Source organism: Silene latifolia, chromosome 3, assembly GCF_048544455.1.
Source record: "Silene latifolia isolate original U9 population chromosome 3, ASM4854445v1, whole genome shotgun sequence".
Taxonomy (NCBI): domain Eukaryota; kingdom Viridiplantae; phylum Streptophyta; class Magnoliopsida; order Caryophyllales; family Caryophyllaceae; genus Silene; species Silene latifolia.
This window is the reverse complement of record NC_133528.1, coordinates 126,051,864-126,072,581: the sequence shown is the minus strand read 5'-3', so window position 1 is coordinate 126,072,581 and position 20,718 is coordinate 126,051,864.

Genomic DNA, 20,718 nt, shown 5'->3' with positions numbered 1-20,718 from the left:
TGTAAGAATAAGTCTAAGGCTAGTTGTAGGTAGTCGTCATCATACCATTTTATCAAATAAAATAAAAACAACCAAAACCCACTAACACACCCTCCATTTTAGTCCATCCTCAATAAAATGGACTGCCATTTTATTTTGTCAATTTGTCATTTGGCACACAATATGTCACATGTAGTATGTTACATGTTATTAATTAATTTAATGCATATTTATCACATAAATATCATTTTACAAATTAATTAAATTACATACAACAAATTGACTAGTGATACTTGATCTCATAAATAAAATGGGTCATATAATTATAATTCACAACATCTTGAAATTATAATTAACTATTCATTCTTATCTCAATTGTTTCTCAAACAATAAACAATTTTAGTAATAAAGCATTTTTATTACTAAAATAAATCTTATTTAATCTCATTACAATAAGATATCAATATTCTCTCTCACAAATGAATTGTCCAATTTTAAGGAATTGATCACCTTGTATCGTCATACAATTAATCAATTTATCTATTAAGGGAATTGTCCTTTAGGTGTGACAGGGATCAACTGACCACCACCGTCATACGACAGTAATGTCAAATTCTAGTCAGCCAATCATTACCGATTAATGACGATCATTTGATTATATAATAAATCATCCCTCACGTATTCTTAATATGAGATTTAATTATGATATTAAATCATGTGATCGCACTATTGTTGAGGACACATTTTCCAACAACCCCATGTAAATATGAAAGGGTAGAATACATGTAATGGTAACGGTCATGCATACTGTTACTTATCACGGGTAGTAGTATGCTTGACCGTCTCGTTTGACCCGTCACACTTGGAGCAAATCTTTCATTTTAAATATTTCATCTTTTATCAAAATGGGCTTTCATACATCAGATTTCAAACTTGAAATATTTGAAAGGGTGATCTTTAAAAAGAGTTTGTAAATGGTGCTTCAAAATATTTCCTCTTTTATGCTACAACCTTTGTTTGTCTTTTATGAAACTTTGCTTGGTTCTTTCTCTCTTTAACAAGAATTGTCTTCTTGTTAATGTCTTCTTTTCTTTGTTTCTGAAAACACAAAGGCTCTTTAAAGATACTTACAAACTCTCTTTTCTCCCTTATGCTTCTTAGAAAGAAGTACTTTTTGGTGCTAATTTGGGAAGGTCAACACTTTTGTTTCATGACCAAAAGTTTTGACCACAAACCCTAGCATGCACCCACTCGTTTTTTTCCTCTATAAAAGGAGCACTACCCTTCACTTTGAAAGCAAGATTTTTACTTGAGAAATCAAAGCATTTTGCAAAATCAGTTTTAAGAACTCAAAGCTTTTTAATTTGCAAAAAACTTCTAAAGTCTTCAAGTGTGTCAGTCGAAATCACTGTTACTTTATAGTATTGTACTCTCTCATCTAGAAACATTTGTAACAATAAGTTGTCCTTCTCAATTATTTTTAAAGAATCAGTCTAAGGAAACTTGGTTTGTAAACATTCTAGTTAGAGTGTAGATTTTATAGACGGAGTAGTCTTATAACTCTTGTCGCAACCGGAGTAGGTTGTGGGTCCTTTTGTTGTTAGTGTCTTAAGTAGTCGGAGTAGATTACTTCACTTATCAATAAAAGAAGATTGGACGTAGGCCTTTAGAGTGTCGGCCGAACTAATTCAAAATCGCTGTGTTGATTTTCTCTTCGGTTTTAATTCCGCTGCAATTTATTTACTCGTTCTTCTTTTACGGTTTTTTTAGCAACAGTCTTGAATACTGTCACTCCTGGTCTTTTGTTTTTACTTCATAAACTAAGACCATCGGGTAACATTCAGAACAACTATTACTTCCAAACATCACTTGTCTCTTCGAGCTTCCATGATACACATTTAATCATTTCATTTAATTGATGTATCCATTTGTTCTTCAAATTGTTCATCAACTTATCTTTAAACAATAAAGATTTACGTTGAATTTTTAAAATAGTACCTAATTCACCCCCTCTCCCTCTTAGGTACTTAGAATCCTAAACTCTTCAATTGGTATCAGAGCCTCGTGCTCTTGATCGAGGTTAACCGCCTTAGAGTTTGATTCTGGGGAAATGGATTCTTTAAAACACTCCAAGATCCCGGTCTTTACCGGTGAGAATTTTGGTTGGTAGAAGCTCAAGATGGAGCATTACGTTAAGAGTATTGACTATCAATGTTGGAAAATTATAGAGGACGGACCTATGGTCATTGAGGAAACCGACATTATTACGTGTTCTATTAAAGTCAAGGCCGAAAAAGACTACAATGAAAATGATTTTAAACTGGCCGAAAAGAACTCAAAAGCAATGTCAATTCTTCAACGATGTGTAGGAGACGCCGAAGTAAGTCGGATTTCTGGATGTCCTACGGCTAAATTAATTTGGGACTCCCTTGTTCTTGCATACGAGGGGACGTCTCAAGTTTGAAAACACCGTATTGACTTTCTCATGCAATAATATGAGATGTTCCATATGTCAAAAGACGAATCCATAAATAGTTTTTCATCTCGCTTTTCGTGCATTATAAATGAACTAAAAAGTCTAGGAAGAAATTTCGAGTCTAAGGACATCATTCGAAAAATTCTTCGTAGTCTTACCACCAAGTGGCAACCTAAAGTGACCGCCATAGAGGAAGCCAAAGACTTGTCCATTCTTTCTCTTCATGAACTAATGGGATCGCTAATGGCTCACGAGTTCAATCTCGATAATCACTGTAGTGAATCTTCAAGGGGAAAGAGTCTTGCTCTAACATCCTCTTCAATTGATGATGAGGATGAAGAGGAAGATGAGTTCGCTTTGTTCTCTAGGAACTTAGTTGGAATGGTGAATGGACAAGGACATAAAAAGTTCAACAATAATTACACGAAAAAACGCTTTCCAAAGAAAAGACCTTCTACCACCATAGGATGCTTTAAGTATGGTGACAAATCACACCAAATTAAAGAATGTCCTAAGTGGGATGAAATCAAGTATAAAGATAAGCGAGATAAGGCTAAAAAGGATTACAAGAACAAGGTCATGTCCGCCATTTGGGGAATTTCCGACTCCAAGGACGATGAAAACATCAAGAAGGAACTAGAGGCTAAAATGTGTCTTACAAGTAATTCCAAGTACAAAGTCTCAAAAACTTCTAAAATTGAACATCTTAGATAACTCATGGCTCACCCCGATGATTCCGACTCGGACTCCATCAATGAGGTAAAACATCTAAAAGCCAAGGTTAGATCTTACTCCAAAGAAAAAGTATGTAAGCTTCTCGATAAACTCTTTGATAAGTGTCGTTCACAAAATGATAAGCTTGATGTCATGCAAGACGAAATTGAAGAAATTGCACAAGAAAACTTTAACCTCAAAAATGAACTGAAAGCAACAGACAGTGTCATTGTCCCCTCCGACTCTCTTAGGCATATGTTGAAGTAAAGAGAGTCAACAAGTTGAACAAACAATTGTCTAAAGAACTAGAGTGTCTTAGGTCGACTCCCAATGATGCCTCCGAACTTGAAAATGTCAACACCACTCTAGTTATGTAAATTTCTATGATAACCAAGGAGCGTGATGAATTTTTAAAAGAAAAATTTGTTTTCAAAGGTGTCATTGATGACCTAATTGATGCGGTAGAAGAACTTAAAGTAACAGTGTCTCAGACTGTCACCTCTGATAATAGCAAAGAAATTTCGAGTGAACTTGTCACAAACCTATCCAAGGAGAATGAATGTCTTAAGGTCAACATACATGCCTACAAGAGAGAGATTAGAATGCTTCACAAAAAATTTGTCAAAATTCAACATGCATCTCCCGAATGTAGCTCATCTAGATCTAAAATCGTTTACCTAGATAAATGCATCTCGAGTCTTAAGCTTAATGTTCGATAAAAATATGAAATTTTATGGAGCTAAAGTCCGAGTATGTCTTAATGAAGAAAGAGCTTGAAAACTCTAAGGAAAGAATTAAGTATCTCACTTTTAAAGTCGATGAACTAAACAAGGAACTTGTTTAGGCAAAGAATGTTTCAAAGAATTAGGAAGGCAGCCAAAACGTCCTAAACTTCCTCACAAATCAGTCCAAAAGATGTGATAAAGTTGTCGGTCTCGGTTTTAAGTGGAACAGTCAGTCTGACTGCTACATCAAAAAACCGGATCCAAGCAAAACCGACTTTAGAAGAAGGAAATATGTTGATCTTTCCGAGTATATCATTTGCAACTATTGTGGTAAAACCGGTCATGTATTTAATGCTTGAAAGAAGAGACACAATGATATTAACAAAAACATCAAGGTTGTAAAACAAATGTGGATTAGAAAAGATTTGTTGAGAAACATGAAAGATAAGAAGGGAGCCAAATTTATTTGGGTTCCTAAACTCAAAGTCTAATCTTGTGTAGGGCTTGGTGAGAGGCGGCCGCAATTGGTACTTGGATAGTGGATGTTCTCGTCACATGACGGGAGATAGAAGCGAATTCCTCTCACTAGATGCGTATGATGGTGGCAAGGTAACGTTTGGCGATGACAAGAAAGGTGAAATAATTGGCATTGGGAAGGTTGGTAAGTCATCGTTACTTTGTGTTGACAATGTGCGGCTTGTCAAAGATTTGAAACATAATTTCCTTAGCATTTCTCAACTATATGATAAAGGTACATTGTGGAATTTAGTGCTAACTTGTGTGGAATAATTGATGCCACAACTCGTGAAATTATTCTCGAAGGAAGACGTGTCAAAGATGTTTATTTAACGGATTTAAACACGTTATCCGGTCATACCATGTCATGCATAAGTGTAATAAAAAATGATCCTTGGTTGTGGCACAAAAGATTTGGACATGTTAGTGCTAAAACTCTTAACACTCTTAGAAGACATGACTTGGTTGAAGGTTTTATTAACATGAAATTTGATTTTGATAAAGTATGTGATGAATGTGCTAGATGCAAACATGTTAGAAGCTCCTTTAAACCTAAAATAATTGTGAGTTCACTTCGTCCATTACAACTCTTGCATATCGACTTATGTGGACCTATGAGAACTAGAAGTGGAGGTGGTAGTCGGTATGTGTGTCATTGTTGATGATTACTCTAGGTTTGTTTGGGCACTCTTCTTAAGTTCCAAGAATGAAGCTTTTGATGAGTGTTTAATTTGGTTGAAAAAGATTCAAAATAAACTTGATTTAAAACTTGTTTCCATAAGAACCGATCATGGAACCGAATTTGAAAACTCATCATTTAGTGCTTATTGTAATGACAATGGTGTAGACCATAATTTTTCGGCTCCTAGAATCCCACACAAAATGGAGTGGTTGAAAGAATGAATAGGACCCTTGAAACTATGGCTACAACCATGTTGTTGTGTGGTAAGTTGCCTTAAAACTTTTGGGCCGAAGCGGTAAACACCGCTTGCTATATTCATAATTGAGTCATGATAAGGAGCATAATCAATAAAACACCTTATGAATTACTACGTGGAAGAAAGCCCAACATTTCATATTGTAAATGCTTTGGGAGCAAATGTTTTATTCACAACAATGGTAAAGAGAACTTGGGAAAATTCGATCCACGTAGTGATGAAGGAGTATTTATTGGCTATTCCGACCATAACAAGGCCTATAAAGTTTACAATAAACGAACCATGTTGATTGAGGAAAGTGTCCATGTCATATTTGATGAATCTACTATTCTTGGGCAGGTACAAAATAAAGATGATGAAGATGATGAATTTGAGATTGGTCTTATGAGAAAAGACTTTGTGTTTGCGGATGAGGAAGCTCCAAACAATGACGCCCTACAACAGACAGACGGACTGTTACCTGCCAATGTCAACAACAATTCAGGGGGAACACTCAGTAACACTGATACTACCTGTTCCTCCTCTCAAGCAGTAACAGACTCAACTACTATTGCATCCACCTCCAGAACAGCAATAGTTGAAGACGCTGTCACCACATGCAAGCATTCAGACCCCAATGAAGCGCCCAGTTCTGACCAGCAAACAACAGTCACCGAGACTGTCACATCTGAGGGGGAACAAACCTCCATTGTTCCAAGAAAGTGGAAACATCAAAGCTTACATCCACTCTCAAATCTCACAAGTAAATTGAGCTCTGGAATCAAGACTAGATCCTCCCTCAACAACCTAGCCTACCTCAACGAATATTGTGCCCACAATGCCTTCCTCTCTCAAATCGTACCCGCCAATGTGACAGTCGCTCTGACTGATGCAGATTGGTTGATTGCAATGCAAGAAGAACTCAATCAATTCAAGAGGAACGAGGTATGGCACTTGGTCCCTAGACCACCTAATCATACCCTCATTGGTACTAGGTGGGTCTTTCGCAATAAGCTTGATGATTCTGGAGAAATCGTAAGGAATAAAGCTAGACTAGTGGTGCAAGGTTACAATCAACAAGAAGGAATCGATTATGACAAAACCTATGCACCGGTAGCTAGGCTTGAGGCCATATGATTATTGATAGCTTTTGAGGCTCATAAAGGCATCAAGCTCTTCCAAATGGATGTCAAAACCGCTTTCTTAAATGGATATTTGGAAGAGGACGTCTTTGTAGAGCAACCTCCGGGCTTTTTAAACAATGATTTTCCTAAACATGTTTTCAAATTAGACAAAGCTCTTTATGGTTTAAAACTAGCAGCTAGGTGTTGATATGATAGATTGTCTAAATTTCTCATTGAAAATGGTTTTAGAAGAGGTTCCATTGACAAAACATTATTTTTAAAGCAACGGTCGTATGAATTGTTGGTTGTCCAAGTATATGTTGATGATATTATATTTGGGGCAACCAATGAAGTACTCTATTCTTATTTTTCGGAACTAATGAAATAGGAATTTGAAATGAGCATGATGGGTGAGTTAGGATTTTTTCTTGGGCTCCAAATTAAGCAATCCAAAGACGGAATTATGATCCATCAACAAAAGTATATTAAATAAATGCTCAAGAAGTTTGCGATGACCAATGGGAACACATTTCCTACACCTATGATATCTAAGTCCAAATTGAACAAGGATGAGAATGGTAAGAGCATTAGTGATAAGGTGTATCGAGGTATGATTGGATCGCTTCTCTATTTAACCGCAAGTCATTCCGACATTCTTTTTAGCGTTTGTTTATGTGCTAGATTCCAATCAAATCCGAAAGAATCTCATTTTAAAGCGGTTAAACATATTCTTCGATATTTGATTGGAACTCAAGAACTTTATTTGTGGTACCCCTTACATTGTCCTTTTGATCTTATAGGATATTCCGATGCGGACTATGCGGGGTGTAGTGTTGATAGAAAGAGCACTTTCGGAATTGCAACGTTCTTGGGTCCTTGCTTGATCTCATGGGGCTCAAAGAAACAAAATACGGTAGCTCTTTCAACGGCCGAAAGTGTGTACGTTAGCGCCGCTCATTGTTGCTCACAACTTCTTGACTTCGGAATTATTTACGACTCCGTTCCCATAATGTGTGATAATATGAGTGCAATAAATATTTCCAAAAATACAATTCAACATTCTAAGACTAAGCATATTGAAATTCGTCATCATTTCATTCGAGACCATGTAGAGAAAGGGCATGTTAAACTTATTTTTTGCAAAACCGAAAATCAAATAGCCGACATTTTTACCAAACCACTTGAAAGGAAACAATTTAAGAAACTTAGGCTAGATATAGGTTTAATTAATTGCTCCTAATTCATGTTCATGACTATATTTTTTCTCCTAAATGATTGACTAATTAGGGACATGTTAGTATGATATTGTTCTTTCTCGTGCTTGCATATTGTTTGTTGACCGTAAATTGATATCATATTTGTGAATCGGTAATCACTCAACCTCACGTCTAGTGCTATGTTTATTTTCACATCACCATTTAATTTGGGAAATGAATTGTTTACATTTCATTAATTGGCCCAACCAACCTTACTATCCCATCATAAATTGGGCCAACTCATCTAATAAAATCCGTCCCAACCACAAATCAGCCTACTAACCCTAAACTTTTCATCCTCCACCTGGTACCCACCAACCGCCCATCTCCCTCTCTTACCTAACCCCACACCTACCATTACCATTTTACTATGGTAAAAACCTCCTTCAATACTAACCTTAAGCCAACCTCCATGTCACTCCCAACCTCACAATCAAACCTAGTATCTAATCCCTCCTCCTCTCAAAACGACATGACCAACAAAAGAAGAGGATCCTACGCCTTTCCGATTAACCCCACACCCGACACCCCTCTCGAAACCGAACCCCTAGCCACTCTCCTTCCTAAAAAAACCATACCCCCTGAACCCCCGATCTCCTCCATGATCGGAAACCGAACCGGTGGAGCCAAACGGAAAACCACTTCCTCGGTAGGGTCGTCATCGGGAACCGTCACCATTCTCGACGGCGTTAATGATGAAGAAGATCACCTTGACCACTCCCATCAATCCGAGGAAGAAGTGGATCAAGGGGATCAAGAGGTTGATGCACCGGCAAAACCAAAGCGAGGGGTCAAAAAGGGAGCAGTCAACTTTTCGGACATAAATGAAGAAGCTGAGGGTGAGGAGACCAATATTGAAAAGGATGTGACTGATCTAAATGAAAATAATCCTGCATGTGATAGATCTGTGGGAAATAATCTGTATACTTCCCTTAAAATTAAAGGATCATAACGAATTTAATGAAGACGATCACTAGTCATAAAATAAAATACATAAACAAAAGTAAAGGATTCAGAATTAACCTTCGGTCCTAGCAAATACGGCCTAAGAACAATATCAAAATAGATATTCGCCTATCAGTTGCACCCAAGACGATATGAGATATGCTCTTTGATTATGCTAGAATCGATCCAAAATTTTCTGTAAAAATTTAGGTTTTTGTGTTTTTTACTGATGAGAAGAGGCAAGAGAATGAGTAGAAAAATTCGGTCTAAAAATAATATCCCTCTAACCTACTTAAACCGTGAATTAGGTTAGTAATAGGGTAGATATTTTCTTCCTTATTTTCGGCCCATATAACCGAAATAAGAGTATTATTTCCTTATTTTGGTTATTCCAAAAATGTATAAAATATGTTAAATTGTCATCTAGTGAGGATCTAACCCATGACCTCTTGGTTTGTGTACCCTCACTATTACCACTATGACACATTCATCTTGTTGATATTAAATATAACCGATTACATTTAATTACGATTTAACAGATTAATTTATCCAAGCTAACATTACATACATTTAATTAAATATAACTTATTATATTCAATTTACGAATTGACAGTTAATTCGTCTCAACTAATATTATTTAATCTTCATTAAATAATTATCTCATCAACACATTTACTAACTATTTAGTCATATTAGGCATCAATGTGATCAAATTTCTATAATCACATCTCTCAAACACATCCTATAGGTGTGACCTTTAGGGACCAGTTGATCACCGTCATCTGTATGATAATAACGTCAAACTTTCTAGCAAGCCAACCGTTATTAGGTAAACGTTAATCAACTGATTAAATATACGAAGTATACCCTTGTAAACCTGTAAGAGATTTACAAATGTTATCACACTAATTTGTGGAGGACACAAGCTCCAACAAACTCCCACTTGTCCTCACAAGTGTATGTGCGATAATCGATTCTCATATCCTAAAATTTCTCCCACTCAATGTAAAACAATTTGCAAATCCGTATTCACAAAGGTCGTATTTTACAAGCGATCATTATCAAGAGTGGTTTCCCCGACTAGAGAGTAACTTAACTGATAAACAAATCAACATTCGAGCATGGCCATGCATTTCAGTTACAACTCCTCGAGTGGCCCTGAGAAATAACTATACCTGATAAGGGTTGGATATTTTCCTCAACTCGAATCCCGCAGATGTAAGCACAGTATGAAATGACCCAGAAAAAATCTACTTAGCCTCCAGTTACGGCAGACCGTGAGAAAGAAACCAAAGTCACCCAAAAACTGCCTTAATCTCTAGAGACAGTTGATAGTCAAACGAATCGACTCTAGGAACACAATGGATGTCCTATCCACGACCTGGCACCGAATGTTTATAAACATTTAGGACTCCATTACGTTGTCATAAAAAGTGGTCCTACGAGGTATCGTTATAATCTCGCATCTGTGATCGATCAGTCAACCGTTTGACTTATGGCTCGTTGAACCCACAATCAATCGACTGCACAATATAATAGCCGGAGTTATTAGCTCACATTGGCGATTACGGACCAAAACAAATATAATGTAATTCAGTTCACTTTGTGGCGTTCAATGTTGTCAGTACAATCCACTTGAAAAACAAAATATTATAATAAAACGATGAAGTTATAAATAGTATATGAAAAAGATAGTGTATCAAATCCATAATCAAGTACTACAACTCAGGAACACGTTTAATTCCCATGGAATTAACGTGCCCTACATGCTTATCATAATTCAACGGTTTTGTGAGAGGATCCGCGATATTATCATCCGTCGCAATCTTGTCGATCACTATCTCTTCTTGCTCCACGTAATCACGGATCAGGTGAGCTTTCCGATGTACATGTCTAGATTTGTTGCTAGACTTTGGCTCCTTAGCTGGAAGATGGCACCTCTATTGTCACAATAGATGGTGATCGGGTCATTCAAACTAGGAACTACTGTAAGTCCTTGTAAGAATTGACGCATCCATATCGCTTCCTTTGCTGCCTCCTAAGCGGCATAGTACTCGGATTCAGTAGTAGAATCTGCTACAACACTCTGTTTGGAACTCTTCCAGCTGACCGCAGCACCATTAAGAGTGAAGACGAACCCGGACCGAGATTTTGAGTCATCTCGATCCGTTTGGAAGGCGGCATCTGCGAATCGATTGCGCATAGCTTAGTATCGCCTCCATAAGTCAATACCCAATCCTTAGTCCTCCGTAGGTACTTGAGGATGTTTTTAACAGCTATCCAGTGTGTTTCACCTGGAGTCTTTTGGTACCGACTCGTCATACTCAATGCATATGCCACGTCTGGACGTGTGCATATCATGGCATACATGATCGATTCTATTGCAGATGCATAAGGAACACGACTCATGCGCTCAATCCTTTCAGGGCGTCGTGGGTGATCGAGACTTGCTCAACATCCCGGTCGTCATTGGAAGGTTCCCCTTCTTGGAGTTGGTCATGCTGAACTTCTCAAGAATCTTATCCAAATAAGACTCCTGACTAAGTGATAACGTCCGTCGTGATCTATCTCGGTAGATACGGATTCCCAAAATGCGCTGTGCCTCACCCAGATCTTTCATCTGGAAATGGTTCTTCAACCATTCTTTAACCGAAGATAGGAGAGGAATGTCATTCCCAATCAAGAGTATGTCATTGACATACAATATCAAGAAAACAATCTTGCTCCCACTCGACTTGATATATAAGCATGGTTCTTCGACCGATCGAGTGAAACCATGCTCTTTTATCACCTGGTCGAAACGATGATTCTAACTCCGAGAAGCTTGCTTAAGTCCATAAATGGAACGCTTAAGCTTGCATACTTTCTTAGGATGTTCAGGATCTATGAAACCTTCGGGTTGCACCATGTACAACTCTTCCTCCAAATAACCGTTTAAGAAGGCGGTTTTCACATCCATTTGCCAAATTTCATAATCATGAAATGCGGCAATCGCTAAGATTATCCGAATGGAACGTAGCATGACTACATGTGCAAACATCTCATCATAATGCAATCCGTGCACTTGAGTGAAACCTTTTGCCACAAGTCGTGCCTTATAGGTATCTGGTTGCGCGTCTACAGAACGCTTTATTTTGTAAAGCCATTTGCACTGTAGAGGTTTTACCTTATTAGGTAAATCAACTAGATCCCACACGTCATTCTCATACATGGAGTCCATCTCGGATTGCATGGCTTCGAGCCATAGCTTTGAGTCGGAACAGGTCATGGCACCTTTATAGGTTGCGGGTTCATTACTTTCTAGAAGTAAAACGTCATTCTCCTCGACCATACCAATGTATCTGTCCGGAGGATTAGAGACTCTACCCGACCTCCTGGGTTCCTCAGGAATATTAACCGTATCATCAGTTGGAGGAATAACTTCCTCCATCCGTTCCTCGGTTGTTGGTTCTGGAATCTCCGACAGCTCGAAGATTCTATTACTCGTCTTGTTCTCGAGAAATTCTTTCTCTAAGAACGTCGCACTAGCCGCAACAAAAACTCGATGTTCGGTAGGCGAATAGAAGTAATGACCAAATGTTCCTTTTGGATAACCTATAAAGTATGTCTTGACCGATTGCGGGCCGAGCTTATCTTCGTGTCTCCACTTGACATCAGCCTCGCAGCCCCAAACCCGAATAAAGGACAAGTTAGGGACCGTTCCCTTCCACATTTCATATGGAGTCTTGTCGACAGCTTTAGACTGACTTCGGTTAAGTATAAGAGCAGCTGACAAAAGAGCAAAACCCCATAATGAATCAGGCACTACCGTGTGACTCATCATGGATCGAACCATATCAAGTAAGGTTCGATTTCTCCGTTCGGACACACCATTCAATTGAGGTGTTCCAGGTGGAGTTAACTGCAAAACGATTCATAGTCTTTCAGGTGTTGATCAAACTCATTTGAAAGATATTTGCCACCCAGATCTGAACGGAGTGCTTTAACCTTTCTACCCAGTTGGTTCTGTACCCTGTTCTGGTATTCCTTGAATTACTCAAAGGACTCACTTTTATGCTTCATTAAGTAGACATATCCGTATCTACTCAAATCGTCCGTGAAAGTGATAAAATATCTATAGCCATCTCTAGCGGTAATTAACATAGGTCCACAAACATCAGTATGTATGAGCCCTAATAGGTCACTAGCGCGCATTCCAACACCTTTGAAGGAAATTCGAGCCATCTTGCCAATAAGACATGATTCACACGTGCCATATGTAGAAAAATCGAATGCGGGAATAGTCCCATTATCGACGAGTTTCTTCACGCATTTCTCATTTATGTGTCCCATTCGACAATGCCATAGATAGGTTTGATCTTTGTCACCAACCTTTATTTTCTTATTATTCACGTGTAATACTTCTGTGGTTTGGTCTAAGATATAAATTCCATTCATGGAAACTGCTTTGCCATAAATCATTTCATTGAAAGAGAAAATACAGCTATTGTCCTTTATTGAAAATGCAAAACCGTCTTTAGCAAGTACGGAAACAGAAATAATGTTCTTAGACAAACTGGGTACATAGTAACAGTTATTTAAAAATAACACAAAACCACTAGGGAGTTGGATTACACATGTTCCCTTCGAGACAGCAGCAACTCGTGCTCCATTCCCGACACGCAGGTCCACATCACCTTTTTCGAGAGGTATGATGTTCTTTAGGCCCTGCAAATGATTACACAGATGAGAACCATAACCAGTATCAAGTACCCAAGTTCCGAAACATGCATGGTTAATCTCAATCATATGAATATAATATGACATACCAACAGGAACGACGCGGCCTGCTTTGATGTCCTCACGGTAGACGGGACAGTTCCTCCTCCAATGTCCAGTCTTGTGACAATGGTGGCACTCTATGTCACCGCCATTGCTCTTTGCCTTGCCTTGTGAGCCACTAGTCTCGCCAGGCGCACTCTTACCATTTCCTGGCTTCTTAAACTTTGGCTTACCTACAGCTAGGTCGCCATGAGCCTTGCCCTTACCTTTACCCTTGTTTGAAATCATGAGAACATCCTGCTTCATGCTCCCACTCAATTTCATATCCTTCTCGGTCTGTACGAGAAGGGAGTGTAGCTCATGAGGACTCTTTTTCAAGTCATTCATGTAGTAGTTCGCCCTGAAAAGGGCAAAACCATCGTGAAGAGAATGAAGCATTCGGTCAATGACAATGATCTCACTGATTTTACAATTCAGTGCCTCCAGCTTCTCGACATTTTCAATCATGTGAAGAATGTGTGGGCTAACCGGTTGGCCCTTCTGGAGTTTCGCATCAAAGAAGCGACAGGTATGCTCATATGTAACGATTCTCGGTGCTTTTGAGAACTCGTTAGTGAGTGTGGTGAAAATCTTGTTTGCACCTTGGGCAATGAAGCGTCTCTGCAAATTGGTTTCCATTGCAAAGATGAGTACGTTCTTTATCGCACCCGCTTCCATAACGAAGTCACTATAAGCGAGTGACTCGTTGACTCCTGCATTGGGGCCTGGGTTGACCGGTATTGGCTCAGTTAAGTACTTGAGCTTACCGTCAGCAATGGCAGCATTCCGTAGTGCCGCCTCTCAGTCCGCAAAGTTGGACCCGTCGTTTTTCAGACGTGTGAACTGATTCATCTGGTCCATAAAAATTTTAAGCCAGGACGCGCGATCAAGTGTGGCACTAGGCATTGGGATTGCGTTATTTCCAGCCATTTAGTTGTAACAGTATTATCAAAATATATGTGTTCTACACTGCGAGAAGAAGAATAAAAATAATAAGCATGTGCATCGTTTATATTTTTAAGTCTAATGAACTACTGTCATAACGCGAAGACTCAAAATATTTATACAATTGATCTCCCTCAAGAATTATATAAATGATCCCAAGACTCAATTCTCTGTAAATTGATAAGCTAACCTTTTACTAATTCTACCGTTAGAATTCTTGGTCGATAAATTTCTGTAAATTCTATCTGTAGCCCATCATAATCACGAGAAACTCTTCGGACTATGATGTTGAGGTAAACTAAGTCAACACAACTACTTACCCAACGTAGAAGGGGTCATATTATGCCTACCGACGAAGAAGGGATTCATAGTTGTTTGCCCTTATAAAGACTAATCTCAATTTCCGTTTTAGAGGAAGATCCCATCAACTTTATTTTAATTCATTTTAAGTGAACTAATATCTAGCATGCGAGAATGAATAAACTAAGGTGATGGCTTAAAGACTGTGACATCTGCATATCCATGAAAACTAGCATACAACCTATATGAGTCAATTTTCATGCATTTTAGTAGTAGGTGGTTTGGTTTTAGGCGAAATATGATGCATAAACTAACATGTGAATGAAAAGCAATAAGATTGAAAACGTAAAAACAGTAAAAGTCCTAGTGTGGCCTATCCTATCAAAATGAACAATAAATACAAGTTTGGAATCCATCCTTGGACCCGAGAAGCTTGTCTTGATGTTCCATCTTGATCCATGTAGCGGGAGTGAGCTCCAATCTCCATCTTTAGTCTTCTTTTGAAAATTACAATAAATAAATTTACATAATAAACCTATTTATTACATTCTAATTTCAAAACCCAAAAACTAAAGAAAAATAAAGGAGATTCGAGATCTCATAATTACATTAAAAATCATGTTTCCTTCATTACGAAAACATAATTTGACTAAAGCCACACTAAGTATTACAAATTGCCAAAATACGTAAATTAAATTCATTCAATCGATTCATTCAACAAAATTAAAATAAAATGCATCAACTAAAATAAATTAAACATACATGACACAATTCCTTAATTATGTTGATTAATTTATCCAAACCACCTATTTAAATCAAATTAAGTGACAATTCCTCAATTAATCACATTAATTTCATTCATAATCCATATTAAACTTTTAATATGAATTCAATCCGTCAAAATTTTAAACTGCTTTTAAATAATTCGGTATCTTTTAATTGTAAACCGTTTCACAATAACTAATTGGCCAAAATCAAAACAAAATTAAAAACCTTTTTTTCTTCCTTTTGGGTCTCGGCAAAAAGAAAAAACAGGAAATTTTTTTTTTTTTTTAAATTTCCAGCTCACGGCTGGAATAAAAACAGCCCAAAAATGTTTTTTTTTTAAATCGGCAATAAGGCAAAAACAAGAAAAACCTTTCCTTTTTTTTCTTTTCGGCATACCAGAAAAAACAAAAAAAAACAGAAAAAAAATTATTTTTTTTTCCACAGCAAACCCTAAAAATAAGCCGTCATTTTTTTTCATTTGCGGCAAAAAGCCCTAAAACAAAAATCGATGAAGAAAATGTTTACAGTTGCTATTTAGAAAATGATTTAGCAAATGAATTAATGAACATGATTAATCTTATATGCTAAAACTATATAGCAAAAACAAGTTCTTGTATCATCGACATGACGATTCTATTTGTATTTTAACTTAATCTTCATTAAATCAAAATCTACCAATTCTTCATATGATAATTTTAACTTATTAAAACAATGATATGAAAGATGAAATTGGAAATAAATCATCGAAGAAAAGAAGAAAAAAAACGAAAAAAAAAAAAACAGGTCGAAAAAAAATGTTCCTCTCAGCAAAAATTTTCAGCCGAAAAAAACCCTAATTTTTTTTTTTCGAAATTCCTCATATGGTTTACATACAATTTTATGAAAATCATCAAAATTAAAATTCGTGGCCTTTGCTATGATACCACTTGTGGGAAATAATCTGTATACTTCCCTTAAAATTAAAGGATCATAACGAATTTAATGAAGACGATCACTAGTCATAAAATAAAATACATAAACAAAAGTAAAGGATTCAGAATTAACCTTCGGTCCTAGCAAATACGGCCTAAGAACAATATCAAAATAGATATTCGCCTATCAGTTGCACCCAAGACGATATGAGATATGCCCTTTGATTATGCTAGAATCGAACCAAAATTTTCTGTAAAAATTTAGGTTTTTGTGTTTTTTACTGATGAGAAGAGGCAAGAGAATGAGTAGAAAAATTCGGTCTAAAAATAATCTCCCTCTAACCTACTTAAACCGTGAATTAGGTTAGTAATAGGGTAGATATTTTCTTCCTTATTTTCGGCCCATATAACCGAAATAAGGAGTATTATTTCCTTATTTTGGTTATTCCAAAAATGTATAAAATGTCTTAAATTGTCATCTAGTGAGGATCGAACCCATGACCTCTTGGTTTGTGTACCCTCACTATTACCACTATGACACATTCATCTTGTTGATATTAAATATAACCGATTACATTTAATTACGAATTAACAGATTAATTCATCCAAGCTAACATTACATACATTTAATTAAATATAACTTATTATATTCAATTTACGAATTGACAGTTAATTCGTCTCAACTAATATTATTTAATCTTCATTAAATAATTGTCTCATCAACACATTTACCAACTATTTAGTCATATTAGGCATCAATGTGATCAAATTTCTATAATCACATCTCTCAAACACATCCTATAGGTGTGACCTTTAGGGACCAGTTGATCACCGCCATCTGTATGATAATAACGTCAAACTTTCTAGCAAGCCAACCGTTATTAGGTAAACGTTAATCAACTGATTAAATATACGAAGTATACCCTTGTGAACCTGTAAGAGATTTACAAATGTTATCACACTAATTTGTGGAGGACACAAGCTCCAACAAGATCTGAGTCACCAACAACAATCGACAAAGGAAAAGGAATGGTCTTTGACAAAAATGAAGGTCTTAGGGTTGAGGATACAGTTCCTGTGTCAAAGAAAACAAAAAGGGGAAAGCTACAAAGGGGGCCACCACAAAAGAAAGCCAAAATTTTGGCTGTGTCAGGAAAAGGCAAAGTCGTCTTTCTCGGACCCAACGACTCTGTCCCATTGGTCTCTAAATGGGATGTGGATACTCTCTCGGCTCAAATCGAAGCATTGGATCTTCCTCCTTCGATCCTTCGTCACTGTGAAAGACTAATTTCTAAGGATGTGGTTCACTCTACTCGGATCTATGAGAAATCTTGGTATGACCGACCCGCATTTGACAAGGTCCGGGAAATTTTGGCTGTTCAAAAATGGGAAAGTTTAATGGAAATCAGGGAGCCCGTGTAAGTCAGTGAGGTGGTCCAATTTTATGCATCTTTACGGGTCGATGAATCCGGAACTTCTCTTACAACCAAAGTAAATGGTAAGCCCTTCACCCTAACTCAACATGATTTTTTTGAAATTCTTAAAATCCCAAATGAAGGTTTTGACAACCTCCCAACCGAAACTTGGCCAACCCTTAAGTATGCCTCCCCGTTAACCTTCGCTAAGACCGTTTACCCGAAAGCCGTAACATGTGGTCCTGTTGGAAATACCCAAATTCCTCCCCCACTTCGTTTAATTTTTAACATGTTGTGTCGAACCTTATACCCATCCGGTGACCGCACTAAATTATCCATTGGCCAACAATATCTCATCTATCACCTAGCCACTCACCGAAAAGTTAACCTACCCGGCCTTATATTTCGTCGCTTTGATGTCATGACCACAAAACTTTACCCCAAAGATAGTAGCATTATCCGGTTACCATATTGTATGTGGGTGTCAATGGTTTTGAGGGCTAAGGGTTTGTTACTCTCGACTAGTGTGGGGTTTACCAACTGTTTCGACACAATGATTGATGGTCAGTTTGGGAAAATGCTTATTTGGATTGGTGAGGATAAGTTGCACCCGGTGAAGTCTCGTGGTAAAGGTCGTGAGTTGGCTTCTTCTAGCAAGGGCTCGGGTCCCCATATGGGAGTTGTTCTTAAGGCAGTTCAAGATTTGAGTGATTGGGTTAAAGCTGATTTAGAAAAGAAAGATGTTGTTTTGAGTCGTCTTGAGAAGACGATTAATGGGCTCAAAGGGGAAGTGGATATCATTTCCACTCTCCTTGAAGCTAAGGATGATGGCCACTCCGAGGGCAATTCCGATGATGACCAAGTCTCCTCATCTTAGACCCAAACTGTTTCCTTCACTAAACTCTTTTGCCGTTTTGTTTACACCTCCTACCCTTCACTCTCATTTTAATTTGGTGGTGTAATATTAAACTTAAACTAGTCGTGACATCGTTTGAACTATGTTTAAACTTTTCTTTGTGTTGACTTTGTTATCTTTTCACGACTATGCGTATCTTTATGTGTTTTCTGACATGTGTTCTCCCTTGATCCAATGATAGCATCATTGCCCTTTTGATGATGTCAAGAGGGGGGAAAAGGTAAAAACCCATGTTCTTGTCCTCTAGAGTAATTTGATTAACCCTTGCTATGCTCTAACCTTCTCGATTAATCCTTGATATGTGGTTTATTATCAATGTCTAGTCTATCTTGCTTTAGTTCCTTTGCTTTATTTGGTTAACATACTCTAATTTACATGTTCTTGGTGATTCTTGACTAAACACGAAAGGGGGAATATTAGCTTTGATAGACATTCGTTTTTTATTTGAGCTTCTCATCATCAAAGGGGGAATTTGTTGGGTTCTCTTAATTGATGATGACATATCCATTTAACTTGTGCCTTCTTAGTTTACAATTTCAGGATTAATCGATCAATTTGCAAGTCTTAATCAAATCAAGGATCGTCAATCGTTTGCTACCCAAGACATAGAGTCGTTTGTCAACCCATGTAAAGATGAAAGGGCAGAATACATGTAATGGTAACGGTCAGGCATACTGTTATTTATCACGGGTAGTAGTATGCTTGACCGTCTCGTTTGACCCGTCACACTTGGAGCAAATCTTTCATTTTGAATATTTCATCTTATATCAAAAGGGGCTTTCATACATCAGATTTCAAACTTGAAATATTTGAAAGGGTGGTCTTTAAAAAGAGTTTGTAAATAGTACTTCAAAATATTTCCTCTTTTATGCTACAACCTTTGTTTGTCTTTTATGAAACTTTGCTTGGTTCTTTCTCTCTTTAACAACAATTGTCTTCTTGTTAATGTCTTCTCTTCTTTGTTTCTGAAAACATAAAGGCTCTTTAAAGATACTTACAAACTCTTTTTTCTCCCTTATGCTTCTTAGAAAGAAGTCCTTTTTGGTGCCAATTTGGGAAGGTCAACACTTTTGTCTCATGACCAAAAGTTTTGACCACAAACCCTAGCATGCACCCACTCGTTTTTTTCCTCTATAAAAGGAGCACCACCCTTCACTTTGAAAGCAAGACTTTTACTTGAGAAATCAAAGCATTTTGCAAAATCATTTTTAAGAACTCAAAGCTTTTTAATTTGCAAAAATCTTCTAAAGTCTTCAAGTGTGTCAGTCTAAATCACTGTTACTTCATAGTATTGTACTCTCTCATCTAGAAACGTTTGTAACAATAAGTTGTCCTTCTCAATTCTTTTTAAAGAATCAGTCTACGGAAACTTGGTTTGTACACATTCTAGATAGAGTGTGGAGTTTATAGACGGAGTAGTCTTATAACTCGTGTCGCAACCGGAGTAGGTTGTTGGTCCTTTTGTTGTTACTGTCTTAAGTAATCGGAGTAGATTACTTCACTTATCAATAAAAAAAGATTGGACGTAGGGCTTTAGAGTGTCGGCCGAACCAATTCAAAATCGCTGTGTTGATTTTCTCTTCACTTTTAATTCCGCTGCAATTTATTTACTTGTTCTTCTTTTACGGTTTTTGTTAGCAACAGTCCTGAATACTGTCACTCCTGGTCTTCTGTTTTTACTTCATAAATTAAGACCATCGGGTAACAGTCAGAACAGTTGTTACTTCCAAACATCACTTGTCTCTTCGAGCTTCCGTGATACACATTTAATCATTTCATTTAATTGATGTATCCATTTGTTCTTCACATTGTTCATCAACTTATCTTTAAACAATAAAGATTTAAGTTGAATGTTTAAAATAGTACCTAATTCACCCCCTCCCCCTTTTAGGTACTTAGAATCCTAAACTCTTCAATTGGTATCAGAGCCTCGTGCTCTTGATCGAGGTTAACCGTCTTAGAGTTTGATTCTGGGGAAATGGATTCTTCAAACCACTCCAAGTTCCCGGTC